This window comes from Chrysemys picta, chromosome 11, assembly GCF_011386835.1.
Source record: "Chrysemys picta bellii isolate R12L10 chromosome 11, ASM1138683v2, whole genome shotgun sequence".
NCBI classification, from domain to species: Eukaryota; Metazoa; Chordata; order Testudines; family Emydidae; genus Chrysemys; species Chrysemys picta.
Window position 1 is genome coordinate 39,929,769 of NC_088801.1, and position 16,137 is coordinate 39,945,905.

Below are 16,137 nucleotides of genomic sequence, written 5' to 3' on the forward strand. Positions count from 1 at the left end.
CTCTCTCAAGAATACATTGGAGCTATTCTGGAATGTATCCAGAAGCCTGTAGCCAGAATATATGTGGGGGAAATGCAGACCAAGCAGCATAAAGGGACAATGAAAATACACAGGTTCCCCAACAGACTTGTGTATTTTCTTGTTCCTGGTGAGCGGTCAGAGGCAAAATGCACCCTTCTGGATCCATGACACAAGCTTCTGCTTGTGCTAGCAGCATTACCTGCATCTCTGGCCCAAACCATCCAGGACTCCAACTCTCTCACTGCACTGGGCAGTTATCTACTTAACTTAGTCTGCTCACCCATCTCGTCTGTGTGTCAAGTTGGAATCACACTGTTTTCACATGTTCTGCCCCCACTGGCTAGCAATCGCTGAAAGTTAATGTTCAAGACTTTGGTCGTCTAGTCTCTCTCTCTCTCCAGGGTAACTCCATTCATATATTGACACTTCTCAATAGTTCATTAATTTCACCCCAGTCTTGCCTACTCTCTCTGTGGCTCCTACCCAGTCCCAGGAAAGAAGTTAACCCCTTCAATCCCAGTAGGTAGCTATATCATCTTGAGTGGGGAAACAGAGTTACACATCTGTTATAAACATAATACCGAAATTTCCCACATTCTTGATGCTACCACCTCATTACAGAATACTATTTAGACTTCTGAGAACTAAGTGAACTGTCAAACCTGACACAATGACCACTATGGACAAAGCTGTTACATATTCTTCATAGTGATACGATTATGACATCTTGCATAAAATGCATTATAATTAGAAGTCATGTGAGATGTCACTGAAAACGTTATGATTTGCTGAATGATTATCCTATTTGTATGCATGTATCATTTTTGTATCTGAAGTTATGAACATTAACTATGTCTCTATTTCAAATGTAGTTACACCTGGGTAACGCCCACTAGACAAGATGCTTTCATTCTAGATAGTGGGTGGGGAAGGGCCTATTCAGGGCAATGAGCTATTGGGGAAAAAACAATAGGTCCTAGGATGAGCTCATCTCCCATCTGGGGAGCCTTCCGGAGAATGCTACAGACAGCCTCCAAGCAATGGCTGCTATGACTTTACGAAGACATGTGATGTGACCACGTCTCTAGATTCCATCTTTGGGATGTCAGTGTTTTTCCAAACTTGGTCTGGGAACCAAGCTTTGAAACACAGGGCTACCGCCATATGTAAAAGCTATACCAGGCGGGGAGTGATACCTGGTGTTCTTCGCTCCCCCCACAGGACTCCTGAAAACATCTGAGGAATAAAGACTGAACTGGGGGAAGTGCTGGACCCAGGCTAAAGGGATTTTTAACCTGTGAATGGAACACCTGGGGATTCCAAGCTGAAAGCAAGTGCAGCTTGCCCCTTAAGAATCTCTTATTCATACCCAAATCTATTTAGTATATTAAGTTTAGTTTGCATTTTTTTTAGTGATAGCAAACAGATCAATCTTTTGTAGTTAATAAACTTGTTTTTACTTTATCTAAACCAGTGTGTGGGAATCATAACTTGGGGGCAAAAGGCTGTTGCATATTCCTCTCCACATCCATGTAGGGGGCAAATTTTATGAGTTTACATTGTACAGTTCCCTGTGCAGTATAATTTTGGGTTTATACTCCAGAGGGAGTCCATGCCTGAGGAGCTGATAGTTGCTCTAGCAGTAGCCTTCCCATGCAGGGGGCTGGTCAACGAACCTGCATGTAACTGCATCTGGGTGTGTCCCTACCTGTATGTATGCTCATGAAAGTGCAGGCTGGAGAGGGCTTTTCAGCTTGTCAAAGCAGAAGGTCATAAAAGGGAGCCCAGGCTGGTGGGGTCAGTGGTACCCCAGTTCCAGGTGGCACCCCGGGGAGAACCCATCATAAAAGCAATGAAATATTTCAGCAGGTCTGGTATCCCAAACTGCATAGTATCAAACAATGGACTTCATTTTACTAGCAGTTTGTGTGATTTACCCACATATCATAGGATATCAAAACCATCAAATGCAAAGTTAGAAGCAGTTAGAATTGCTAAGACTATTAAAGAAAGCTGCAAAAAGCAAAGAAAACAGTAGCTACTTTATTTCCCAATACTGCAGCTATCCCAGGAACCATAAGCAAAGCAGACCTAAAATACTACAGACCTGTGGAGCAGCTAGAGCTACAATGTGATGCCTCAGAGAGAGGCCTAGGAGCAACACTGATACAAAGCCAGCAGTGTTACTGGTCAGCTCTGTGTTCTTGCGGAACCAGGGCGTAGTGCCCAGCCTGTCTGACTCATGAAAGACCTCCCCCCCGCGCCTCTGCTTGAACCAAAGCTGATCAGAAGAAAGACTTACAAAAAGCAATGAAAAGGCCGTGGAAGACACACCTAAACTCCTGGGACAAGGGTGACAGGATTAAGGAAACTCCCCTAGCCTCATTTGCATCAAAGATGGGACACGGAGGCATCTCCATTAGCATACAGAATGGAGAACAGAGATTCCAAGGCAAGAACCGCATGGAACTCTGGGACCAGAAAAGCAGGGAAGCACTGCATGATGGGGGAATCTCTGCTCCAGATGTTAATGAACCCACACCTGCACACACCCAGCCCAGTAGTTATCAGACAAATTCTAGTAATAAATCCTTTATTGGTATCCAAAATAGCGAAGGTCCTAACTGCATTGTGGGCTCCCTCCAAGGAACAACGCCCATAGCCAGGAATGATCAGTTCCCACTGTCTAGCCTGAACAAAACAACTTTGGCATACTCCATTGAGCCATCAGTTTACCCATAAACAAATATAGTGTTCTCCCTTGAACCATTGTTGTTTCCCTACAAAACCCCTACCCATGCTCAAGTGTTCTGATGCCTGGATCCGAAATCTGCATCAGTTCCATTGGGACTTCATCTTCTCCTGAGTGATAGTGCTGGGAGCTCTGCCTGTCTCCAGCACTCCGGAACCTCAGCTATCACCACCACCTGGGACGCCCCCATTGATTCAAGCTTCATGGAGTGGTGAGAACCCATCTCTCTCTCTCTCTACGTATAGCCTTCTGACCCTGACTTGTGTGATCAGTTATAGTTTTCTAAACCTGACTTATAATATTAAATCTAATATAAATTTGATTATAAAACTGTTCTGTTTGTTTGGGTCCCCTTGTATGGTTATTACCTGGCAATAAAATAACTTTTATGGTTAAGCTGGTTGCTTCTCCCACCGAGGGTGTTTTTTTTGGCTTCCCCATTAGCTCTGCAGCAACGCTCCTTGTACTTAAGCTAAAGATCCCTGCAGCACCCAAAAATCCTGTGGGGTTTGCTCATCAAGTGGGTTACTACCAGAACTCTAACATGAAAGTGGGGATAGGGACATGCTGAACCTGGGACATATAAGGGTGGCAGATTGAAAGTGCTGCACGACCCAGCCTGCTTAGGCATACTCTGTTCTGGTGTGGTGCCCCATGGTATATGAGGGTGGCAGCTTGGAAATACTGCTTGATTCAGGGACATATAAGGGGTCAACTTGGGAGTGCTGATTAACCTGCTCCTCTCAGACACACTTTGTTAATGTGTGTTCATCACATTCTGGGGCTGGAAGAACCCAGGCCTTGCAGGATAGCTCCATTGGGAGGGAACTTGCAGAAGAGAGACGTAGAGCTCCATATGAGAACACAAGTGACACAAGCAGTACATTGATAGAATTACACCCCACCCCCCGAAGAGTAACCCTAATAAATGAGCATACCCAGTGGTGAGCTGGAGCCGGTTTGCACCGGTTCGTGCAAACCGGTTGTTAAAGGGGTGGGCAATTGGGAGAGGGAGATTTGTCTGTCATTAATCCGGCCCGCGAGATAGTCCTATCCGGCCTACCTGAGCTCCCGGGTGGGGAGGCTCCCCCGCCTTCCCCCCTCTCGCAGAGCCTCAGCGTGCCGCACTGCCAGCACCAGCGCTCTGGACCGCTCCTGGGCAGCCCTGCAGCTCCTGCCGCTTTGAGTGGCACGGTAAGGGGGTGGGGCTGCATGGCATCCATACACGCATGGTAAGGGGGGCTGGGGTTGGATAAGGGGCAGGGTGTGTGTGTGTGTGTGTGTGTGTGTGTGTGTGTGTGTGTGTGTGTGTGTGTTCCGGGGCTTTTCCGGGGTAGTGCTGGATGAGGGGGTCGGGGCATATGAGAACACAAGTGATACAAGGGGACAGGGAGCGGGGGCGCGTTGGGTAGGGGATGGTCAGGAGACAAGGAGCAGGGGGGATTGATGGGTTGCGGGTTCTGAGGGGGGCAGGATGCGGGTCGGGGAAGAGGGAGACAGGCTGTTTTGGGAGGCACAGCCTTCTCTACCCGGCCCACGATACAATTTTGCAACCCCGATGTGCAGGGCCGGCTTTAGGAAGTGCGGGGCCCGATTCGAACAGTTTCGATGGGGCCCCAGCAGGGATGACAAAAAAATAAAACACCACGTAAAAAAAAAAAAACACCAGATGGGGGGCTTGTACTCACCGGGCGGTGCTCCGAGTCTTTGGTGGCGGGTCCTTCAGTGGCAAAGACCCGGAGTGAGTGAAGGGCCCGCCGCTGAAGTGTCGCCAAAGATCCGGTAGGGAACCAGTTGTTAAGATTTTGGCAGTTCATCACTGAGCGTACCCCAAAGCAATGGGCAAATCTGGTAACAGCAGACCATAACATTTACAAGTAGAGCCCTGGCAGATACAGAAAGGGGATATGCTCAGATAGAAAAGGAGCTATTACCTGTGCTCTTTCATCACTTCACCTTTTGCTCAAAGGTGGACAGGCGGACTGATCACAAGCCATTAGAAAGAAGCATGAAGCAATCACTGCTGAGTGCACCCAAGCAACAAACACATTATTGAGATTTCAGAGCTATGAGGCGAGGATAAGGTTCTGCTCAGGAAGTCAGTAATATTGGCTTATATACTGAGCAGAGCATACTTCCCAGAGTACAATACAGGACAGGAGAGAGTCTATTAACATGTTCCAACCTTTACATTTCTGATGGGAGGCTCCAGAGAGCAAAATGATTCATACTCTAAGACTTAGCAAGAAGCATCCAGAAGGTTAAACCCTACTATAAGGTGAGGGATGAGCTGTATGTGCAAGATGGAATTTTGTTTAAAGGGGATAGAGCAGTAATCCCAGGAAATCTAAGAGCTGATGTCATGAGATGGATACCCACTTCACACTTGGGGACAAAGGCATGTCTGAGATGAGCCAGAACATATTTCTACTGATCAGGCATGAGTGCCCAATTGACAGCATACATGGAACAGTGTGAGAGCTGCAAAGAGTATAGTGCTTGACAACAAGGGACGCTGCAGCCTCATGAAATCCCATCCCTACTTAGGGAAAGGTCGGAACATGGGGTCACAGTTCAGGGAAACTGCACCTTTATTTCCCTTTAGTGCTCCAGCAAGGGCACCCACTCTCAGAATCAGGACCGGCTCTAGGCACCAGCAAAACAAGCAAGTGCTTGGGGCGGCTCATTTCCAGAGGCAGCATTCCCGCCATCCTCTTCCAGGAGTTGAGGCTTTCGGGTGTTGCAAGGAAAAGAGCACCTGCCTGTGTGCTCACTCACTATTCACCAGGTTTACTGTACAATTGTCCGCTAGAAAAGAGACGCTGGGTGCATGGAAAGCTAGAAGGAGCTCAGGTGCTGGGAACAGAGCCTGGGGCTGGACCCGACAAACTTCTGCAGGGTCTAGTTCTCTTTAAGATCTTGCCATCCTTACTAATGGGACTGACCCCACTGGCTCCGGTGGAACAATTTGTGGGGTAAGGATTACTCAGGCTAGGAAGGGTTTGCAGAGCCACTTTCAAAATCCCAATGGAGCTGAGATCAAGAACCTCTCCGAACACAGACCTCACTGTTTCCAATCAGGTTTACTTCTCTGGGCTTGAATCCATGTAGGGTTTAAACAGAAATCGGTACTGTTTCCAAGCTAACCAGTTTGCATCAAACTCAGAAGCCCTCAATCCTTCATCCCATGTGCTCTCCTCTTTCCAGATGTGCTGGCCCCTTGCAAGCATCAGATGTGCAAGGGGCCAGCACATCTGGAAAGAGGAGAGCACATAGGGGCTAGCACAGACGTGTAAGCCAATGCAGGGTCCCTTCACTGGGATGCCTTGTAACCGCAATGGTTTGTAATGTAAGAACGCAGTAAGGCACCTGAGGGGAGAGAACAAATAGCTGGTTTATGGATCTCCAGAGTGAAGTTCAGAGTGATAGCTAGATCCCACGTGCATCGACCCTGTCCTCTAAGCGAACGTGGACTGGAAGAGGAGAGCGAGATTTAGGAGCTGAACTGTCCAAGTGAGGTTTTTTCATGGCTCTGGGACAGACTGAGTGGCACCCCAGACCCGTTGTCCTAATCACCCCTCCACCCCCCCACACTTCCCTTTTGATTTATAGGATATTTACCGACCCTAGACATGAGGCATTCACTACAGGAGCAGGCCACTGGAAGGAGGGTGGTGATGGGAAAGCGGGGACTGGGGAGTCAGGGGACATTCCTTCCAATTAAGGTGAAAGGGAAAGACACCAGGAGCTTTTTACCGCAAGGAGGGATAAGCGAGGGAAGGAAACACTTGTGGGTTTTGGACTTTGAGTGAAACTCTGATCTCGCTTCCAGTCTGGGTGGGAAGTGAAGTTGGAGGGGCATGCGCTGAAAGAAGAGCAAAATGCAAAAAGAGATTCTCCTTTAATAAGACAAGTTGTCCCCAGTAAACCAAGTAAGAATACAAGCCCCATCTTTCTTTTGAATCTAAAAGATGCCCTTGGAATGAGGTTAAAGAGCCATCATCAGCCATTGCTGAGCAGAGTGGAAAACAACGCAAATCAGGTGCTGTGCAAACATGTGTAAAAGCCAAAAAAAGGGCTTTTCTCTAAGGGTGGGGGGGAAGGGGGACTTTTTTGCTTGGGGCAGCAAAAAAACCTAGAGCCGGCCCTGCTCAGGATTCCAGCTCCCCACCTATTGCCTCTTTTGGGTGGAGACCCACATCTCACCCTGGTCCGAAGGGAGTATGTCCAGGCCACACAGTTCCCTGCCTTCACTGTGAATTTCCCAGCAAAGAGAGTCTGCCTAAAAAGACCTGCTTGCTTTCTCTTCAGATACTGGTACCAAGGGGATTGCTGAAGATATAAGTTACCACACAGTACTTTCTAAGCAAAAACTACTTTATTAGTATGTTTCTCTATAATACATTTAATCTTAGGAATGAATTTACCAGAGTTCCCACTAACATGAATTCTGGCAGGCACAGTCCTTCCAACCCTACCCGAAGGATTGTGGCCCTTTGCAGAGCAGGGTCCTGATTCAAGATGGCACCAAGTCAGTTTAAACTCAAGCTATTTAACCAAGAGTCATTTCCTGGTCGGTTGGCCTCTGGAGAATCCACTTTGAACAAATATATACACCCATCTCTCCAGGGGAGTTGCTCCAAAAGCTGATAACGAAGGAAGTTAATTAGCATCCCTCTCCCTACTAAAGAAGGTACATACAATGCCATACCACCACATACACAATTGCATTTGTAATACAATGTACCCCAAGGGTATTAAGTTAAACCTTGCTGAATTAAAATTCAGCAAGATTTGTTCAGAACATTACAGCTACTGTTACATAGACCTGTACACTTTTACTGACAAGAACTATGTGGTCACAGTATAATAGTCCACCACGAGAAACTGGAGTATCTGGAAGAAACTCAGGCAAGAACTGTGCGAAACAAGGCACATTTCGCAAGGTATGGCACACCTGAAACATTCTGCTCTGACAATCGGTGCTCAGTATACTACAACAGAATTCAAAAAATTCAGCACCAAATGGGAGTTTGAGCACAAGAGGTCTTCCCCTAGGTACCTAAAAAGCAAATGGGAATGTAGAGTTGGTAGTAAAGTCACAAGATATTTGTTGTGCAGAGGCCTGTATTCTAAGCCAGGGGTGGCCAACCTGAGTCTGAGAAGGACCCAGAATTTACTAATGTACATTGCCAAAGAGCCACAGTAATAGGTCAGCAGCACCCCCACCCCGCTCCCCCACTCTGCTCCCAGCGCCTCCCACCCACTCACAGCCCCACCGATCAGCACCTCCCTCTCCCTCCCAATCAGCTGTTTTGTGGCATGCAGGAAGCTCTGGTAAGGAGGGGGAGGAGCGAGGGCACTGCAGGCTCAGGGGAGGGGGCAGGAAGGGGTGAAGTGGGGGCAGAGCCTGTGGCATAGCCAGGGGTTGAGCAGTGAGTGCTGCCCAGCACACTGGAAAGTTGGCGCCTGTAGCTCCAGCCCCGGAGTTGGTGCTATACAAGGAGCCTCATATTAACTTCTGAAGAGCCGCATGTGGCTTGGGAGCCATAGGTTGGCCACCCCTGCTCTAAGCTGGCCAAGGTAACACAAGTCCAACTCTACCTGTTATAAGCAATGTTATGTAAGTCATCAAAAACTAGAGACAGACAGATTTAATTAGTTCAAACAAAAAGGCCTGCTGATACAAATGTAGGATTGTTTACCAGATGGGATCTTAAGACAAGAGAAGTGTGGACTTGAACTCAGTGAATTAGGTGTATCTGAAATTAAGTCTAATTGGCAGACAAAATAATGTGTGACATATTCCACCCATAACTCACTTTTGTAGTCCTTAAAACAAGACTGCTGGGGGAGAATCAAGCAGGCTGGCTGGGAATTGGGCAATCAAGGAGTGAGCGTCACCATCATGACTACCATCCTCACAATCTCTTGGCGTCACAATGCATCATGACACCACTGGGCCTTTGTCATCCTGCTCCTGAGAGATATTCTGCCCAGACTGGGCCAGAGAGGGACCTAGATGGTATCACCACTGACTCTGACTTAATCCTGAGCATTGCCTGGCATGAGACACTCCGGTTCCTGCTGTTACCCCTTCCTTTGTGTGTTTTTCCCCCTTCTCCACCTGATTTATCTTTCCTATCCCTCTTCTGTTTAATAAGGGCCTGACTTAGCTGGCCAAGACTGCATACACTGCTATAAGGCTGTGACCAGAAAGATCACTAAAAGCAATGCCCTCAACAGCCTGATGCTGGTACAAGTTTGCCAAGTCTCCGGGTGCTGGGCAGTGTTTCCTCTAGAACAGTGGTCCCCAACCTTTTTGTGGCCAATAGCATACTCATGTTTCCAGAAGAGTGTGGCGGGCACCATCAATTTTTCAAGGGTTATTTTGTATTTGTACACTAATACGAAAATTATCATATTTAATATTACATAATACACCTCTACCCCAATACAACGTGACCCGATATAACACGAATTCTGATAGAACGCGGTAAAGCAGTACTCCGGGGAGGGCAGGGCTGCGCACTCCGGCAGATCAAAGCAAGTTCGATATAATGCGGTTTCACCTATAATGCGGTAAGATTTTTTGGCTCCCGAGGACAACGTTATATCGAGGTAGAGGTTATATGAATCCATAAGATAAAAAAGGTAATTTTACATGTAAAAAGTTATTAAATTATTCAGCAATGACTTTCACCGTACCATGTGAATTTGCTCTTTTTTATCTACCTGTAAGAAAATTAAGGAGTTTTTACAAAATAAATATCAAACAGTTTTCATCTTATTTATTTTTAAAAAGTAAAACATTGTTGAACTGCTGGTCCAAATATATTTATTATTCTTACTTTAACATAGATAGCCAGTTATAGTTAATTAAAAAAATATTCTTTGTATTGTTACTTGTATCTGGATTTCAATAAAAACAAATTAAAAAAGTTAAACACAAGTTAATCATACGCACTCATCAGCACTTAATGGAAAATAGGTATAATTAATTCACGTGTTTTTTCTAATAAAGTCAGTGTGATTTTTGGCATTGCATTTCTTCAGCCAATTTTTCGTAGTTGGGAGAGTAGGATGATATTCCCATTTGTAAGCAAGAGGGGCATCTATAAGCCGAGATCTGTATTTTGATTTTATGATGTTTGTTTTTGAAAACAGAACTTCGCATAGATAAGTGGAACCGAAATAAAAAATATAGCATACAAAATAAAATCTTAAGGCAGGAAACTTTTTTCGGTCAACCAGATTCCAAAAGTTTTCATCTGTTGTGCAGCATTTTAGAACAATATCATTTTGAAGGTCCAAAATTTCCAGTTCCACGTCTTCTGTTCTTACTTGAATGAGACTCGCAATTGATGTAGCCATTTCTGTTACCTCTATTTGGCAAGTAAAAGGATTCACAAGAAAGGCAACTACAGGCTCAATGATGGTGAACTGTTGAAATCTCTTTTCAAATTGTTCCAGAAGTGTTTGATGTGGATAACAAATGGTGATGGGTTAAAATCACCATCGCATACCATTTTCTTCATACTTGGGAAATGTACGAGAGACTTCGTCTTCATATGTGACATCCATAAGATCAGTTTTGCTTTGAATGATTTTACATGAGCCACATGTTTGTCTTTTCCCTTGAGCTCAAGATTTAAAATGTTCAATTTGTCAGTGATGTTGGCAAGAAAAGCCAAGTCCATTAATCAGCTGGAGTCTTCTAGTTGCTCAAAGTTCTGATTCGTGGACTTCAGAAATTCTTTGATCTCTTCAATTAGGCTTAAAAAACGTGCAAGAGCTTTACCTTTGCTCAGCCATCGTACTTCTGTGTGCAAGATCAGATTGTTTATCATCAAAATCTTCCAACAGGGCCTTAAAAAGTCAGTGTTGCAAAGGTTTCGCTCGAATAGAGTTAATTATTTTAATAACGACTTTCATGACATGTTGAAAAGAAAGAACTTTGACGCACAAAGCTTCTTGGTGGATAATGCACTGAGAAGACAAAGTTTGGAAAGGATTCATTCTTCTTGCAGAGTGCAATGAATCCATTGGTGCTGCCCATCATTGCTGGTGCCCCATCAGTGGTGATTGCAGACAGCTTGTGTAGTGGCATACTAATTGATGTTGCATATGATTTGAATAAATTATAGCTGTCCTCACCTTTTGTTTGCCCTTTCATAGGCAATACTTTTAGTAACTCTTCTTTTACGGTGAAGTCACTAAATACCACCCTCGCCATAACTGCCAACTGCACTGCATCCGATATATCTGTCGACTCATCGAACTGCAGTGAAAACCAGTTCACCTATTTCGAAGTCATCCTTTAGCTGAGTTTGCATGTTGCTTGAAATTGCATGTATCCTCCTCGTAACTGCATTGTCTGATAACTGCAAGTCTTGTATTGCCGACAAAATCTCACACTTGTTAGGAAATCCTTAAATCAGGCAATCAGCACCAGTCAAAAATGCTTCCTTCAACAATTCACCATCTTGAACGGGTTTTTTCTTCTTTGCGAGCAGATGAGCAATTTTAAAGGAAGCAATAGTAGCACTTTTAGACTTTACCACTTGTCTAGTGAAAACAGACTGCTAGGCAGATAGAAGAAAATTAATCAACTCAAATCAAACCTTTCTCAACGCAGATTTAAGTGGATGGCTAATGTCAAAAGAGCCATGATTAGTTTGGAAATGGCGTTCGACATTATGTTTTTTTGGCACTGCAACAGTACCACCGCACAATAAGCAAACACATTTCCCTTTATTTTCAATAAAACAAAAGGATTCTTCCCACTCTGCGTTGAAATAATACGTATGTTGTCTTATTTGAATCACTCACTTTGGGGCAAAATGTTAAAAAAATAATAAATCGCAAAGCACAAGAAAACAGCAGTATCAGTGCAGCAGAAGAATACTCACATACAGGGCCAGCTCCAGGCACCAGAGGAGCAAGCATGTGCCTGGGGCAGCACATGCTACGGGGTGGCATTCCGTCCATTCTTAGGGCAGCAGAGTTCAAGCGGGTTCCCCCCGCCGCTTCAGCAGTTCGGGTGGGTTTTTCTGCATGCTTTGGCAGTTCCAGCGGCGGCAGTCCAAACCGTTTTTTTGGGGGTGGGTGGGCGGGGTGGAGGGCCAGTTCTGGGCAGCGCGGAGAGAAGCCGTGGCCCTGCGCCTGCCGGGGAAAGAACTCCGGCACCCGCAGCCCCCCCCCCGGTTTCTCTCGCCTGCTGGGCACTAGGCGGGCGCACATAAATGTCCCAGTGGGTGCAGGCACCGCATTGGGGACCGCTGCTCTAGAAGTAAGGTTGCAAGTAGGAGTCAGCACTAGAGAAAGAAGCTGCATTTCTCTCTTTCGTCTGGTCTTTTCTCCTCTTGTGCGTGGCTTTGTCTTCTTTTCTAAGACTTTAAACAACAGCAACAAACACCGCTCCAGCTAGGGTGACTAGGTGTCCCGATTTTATAGGGACAGTCCCGATTTTTGGGTCTTCTTATATAGGCTCCTATTACCCCCAACCCCCGTCTCGATTTTTCACACTTGCTGTCTGGTCACCCTAGCTCCAGCTCATCTCAACTGACTTTCTCTTTCAACTCCCCTCCCTCCAAAAGGGCAATTATTACCATCTTCTAATGCCATCTAAGAAACTGTCAGACAGAGGCTTTTTCCTTAAAAAAGTTCTATAGCTAAAAGGAATCAAGGATATTGTTAAAATCAAATCCTTACCTACTCCAGCCTAAAGGAGGAATAATGGACAAGAGTCTGCCAAGCTAAGAGTTAGCAGCCTGCTACAATCAAGGAGACAAGGACTTGAGGCTACTATGCACAGGTGAGTATGTCTGGGTCTAACCATCAAATAGTCACAAAGCAATGGCAAAAGGCAACAGTCCACGTTGCAATGGGACACAGGTCATATGAGGTAGATACAGCAAGAGAGACGAAACTGAAGGCAACTGCGCAATAGGCAAACAGCATACCCAGACAGTCTGGGCAAAGGCCATCCAGAAACAGATGGACAGTCTCTGACATCAGCTGGCCTGATGCACAAGCAATAGAAGAAACTAGGTAAATGAGCAACACAGAGGACCGAGGCACAGTCCAACAGAATGAAGACAGTTTACAGTAACCGGGTGATGAAACCAAGTCCCTCACCAACAGCAGCCTCCATTCGGGGCCAACCATAATCCTCGCCAGAGACCTTCTACTGGGCTCAGTCCTACTGTCTACAGAGACTATAATTTGTCTAAATTCCTACTCCTAGATTGATATGATCATCCATGGACTATTAGTTGCCTTTATAGTTAGTATCCCTAACTACAGATAACATGCAGTCTGTAAACACTAAACACTACCATCAGTCCCATGCCTAATACTAGACCACTGGTACTAATCTCTGTGGACTATCAATTGCTTTTGGTTAAGTTTAACGTTATGACCTATTGCTGGCTCCACGCGCAGGTTACACTTTGGGGGACACCCCCACCCACCCTCAATCTAGGGTTTAGAGATGAAGCTGAATGATTATCCTGTACAAAGGTTGGTGCCAAAAGGCTATGGTTATTTTTGCATCCCCCTAGGCTAGGGATAGTGATGGAGCCAGTTTGTGGGCCTGGGCCAGGGTTAGGATGGGGACTAGATGGCGGGACAGTGCCATAGTTGGTATTAGGGCTGAATGATGGCCAGGAGCTAGGAGGGCTTGGGACCAAGTGGTATTTTCCATTTAGGGTTAGTGGTGGGTCAAGAGAGTGCCCCACAGTTAGGTGACAGCTCTGGGTACTAGATATTTCCTACACAAAGAAGCCAAGAGTGGCACTTCCAACTCTTATCTGAAGGAATAAATACTTCTCACCAACTTGCACCTTAAAAACTGTGGGCAAACTTTGCATAAGCCACAGCTTCCCACACCAACATCTGAAGGGCCTTTTTCCCTCCCTCTCCTTTCCCTGAAAGTCCCTGTTACCTCAAGTTACAGCTGATGTCTTTTCAAAATTTAAGGTAGTAAAAGAAGCATGTGGGGCAAAGTTCGATCTTAAATCCCCTTTTGTTGGCACCCAACAGGAAAAGAAGTTCTCAGTAGCTCCGAAGGCAAGTGATGGGAGGACTCTGAGTTACTACAGAGAATTCTTTCCCAGATACCTGGCTGCTGGATCTTGCCATGCTGAAGGTCTTTCCCCAGGTCAGGTAGGTGAAAAAATATCAAGGCCTCTGCCATCCTCTGCAGCATGGGGCATGTGTCACTTGCAGCTTTAAGCTAGTGTAAATGGTGGATTCTTGTAACTTGAAGTCTTAAAAACATGATTTGAGGACTTTGGTAACTAAACCAGAGGTTATGGGTCTATTACAAGAGTGGGTGGATGTGGTTCTGTGGCCTGCAATAAGGAGGTCAACCTTTCCAGTCTACTGTACCCCTTTCAGGAGTCTGATTTGTTTGCGTACCCCCAAGTTTCACCTCACTTACAAAATCAGACAAAAATACAAAAAAGTGTCACAACATACTATTACTGAAAAACTACTTACTTTCTAATTTTTACCATAGAATTATAAAATAAATCATAGAGAATATAAATACTGTACTTACTTTTCAGTGTATAGTATATATAGCAGTATAAACAAGTCATTGTTTGTATGAAATTTTAGTTTGTACTGATTTTGCTAGAGCTTTTTATGTATCATGTTGTAAAACTAGGTAAATATTTTGATGAGTTGATGTACCCCCAGAAGACCTCTGCGTACTTGCAGGGGTACATGTATCCCTGGTTGAGAACCACTGGACTAGATGATCATGACGGTCCCTTCTGGTCTTAAAGTCCAGAATAATGATGTTATAATGTTTAATAAATTAATATTAAATGCATTATTTTTGTGCTAAATTAAAGACTTAAGGTACAGGGGAAGTTTCTTATTTGGTATTGCATAGATTTTAAGGCCAGAAAGGAACATAATGATAGTGTTATCGGACATCTTCCGTAACCCAAGCCAAAACATTTTATAAGGCTATTTATTCGGTCCTCAAATTATTCTCTAGGCTCTTCTCTGAATACTCTCCAATGTTACAACAGGCTTTTTGAAGTGTGGACTGGACATAGTAATGCAATAGTCGTCTCACCAATACTGTACACTGAGGTAATATCCTGTGTACTCATCCATTTCTGGGTGAAGGTGTCAGAAAAATATTTGTTTTAAGATTGTCACTTGAGATGGCAGATTCTAAAAATGAAACCTACATCTATCTCTGAGCTGTGAAGAATATGTATTAAGGTTATAACACCCAACAAGAATACACTTTTATATAGAAATCCGTGATTAAATCCAGTCTTCCTGATGAGTGATTTAAATCAAATCCACCCTGCCTACATCCCAAACTCCTCATCCCCAGCCCCACCCAAGAGCCTGCACCCCCAGCCGGAGCCTTCACCCCCTCCTGCACCCTAACCCCAATTTTGTGACCATTTTTGGCCTGTCATACAATTTCTATTCCCAGATGTGGCCCTTGGGCCAAAAAGTTTGCCCACCCCTGAAATAGAGCATATCTTTTAGAAAAGCAGCCAAACAAGAATTATTTCAGGGAAGTGCTATGGCCAGTGTTATATGGAAGTCAGACTAGATGATCACTAGTGCCCTTCTAGCCTTTGAGGGTCACCAATTTTGAGGAGAAAAAACGGGCATTAAGTCACTGTCACAAAACCATTTTATGCAAGTTAGTTAATGAACTAATTTGCTTTGGTGTAATTTTTTTTTTTACGGATTTAGGGCTGGAGAAAGGTCTCTAGCCAGCCCTGGCAAATTAACTGTATGACAGGGCAGCAGTAGGGCAAATTTGCTACAGGCACTTCTCTGCCAGCATGCCTCATCTCTAGCGGGGGGGAGACACGGGGAGGTCAGTCTCCCCCCTAGGGCTTTCTTGCCTATGGACAAATTTATCAACCCAACTCACCGGAGCTTCCCAAGAAAATAAACTACTGGCTGCTTAGCAAACCCAACGCCTCTCTCAGCGCACAACGGGTGTGTGTGTGTGTGTGGGGGGGGGGGCTGTAAGTGACATGGACAAGTTCCCCGGCACCAACAGGGGCTCCCAGGAGGGTCAAGCGGGCCAGCCGTGACAGTGCGGAATTCAACGGGGGGCCCCTGGCTAGGTGCGGGGCCGGCCTTCCCCGCTAGGGCTCGCTGTATGGCCAGGCCCGGGCCGAGCCCAGGGTTCCTGCCTGGCGTAGCGGACGGGGGCGGTCCTGGCCCCTCTCTGAGGTGGTGTCTAGGTCGGGAGGCTCCGCTAATCAAACCTCTGCGCCATTCCCGCCCCCACCGGCGGGGCGCGGCGCGGCGCGGAGCAGGGAGGGAGGCGGCGCCCGGCCGCCCTTGCCCGCCCCCCGTTCAGTACA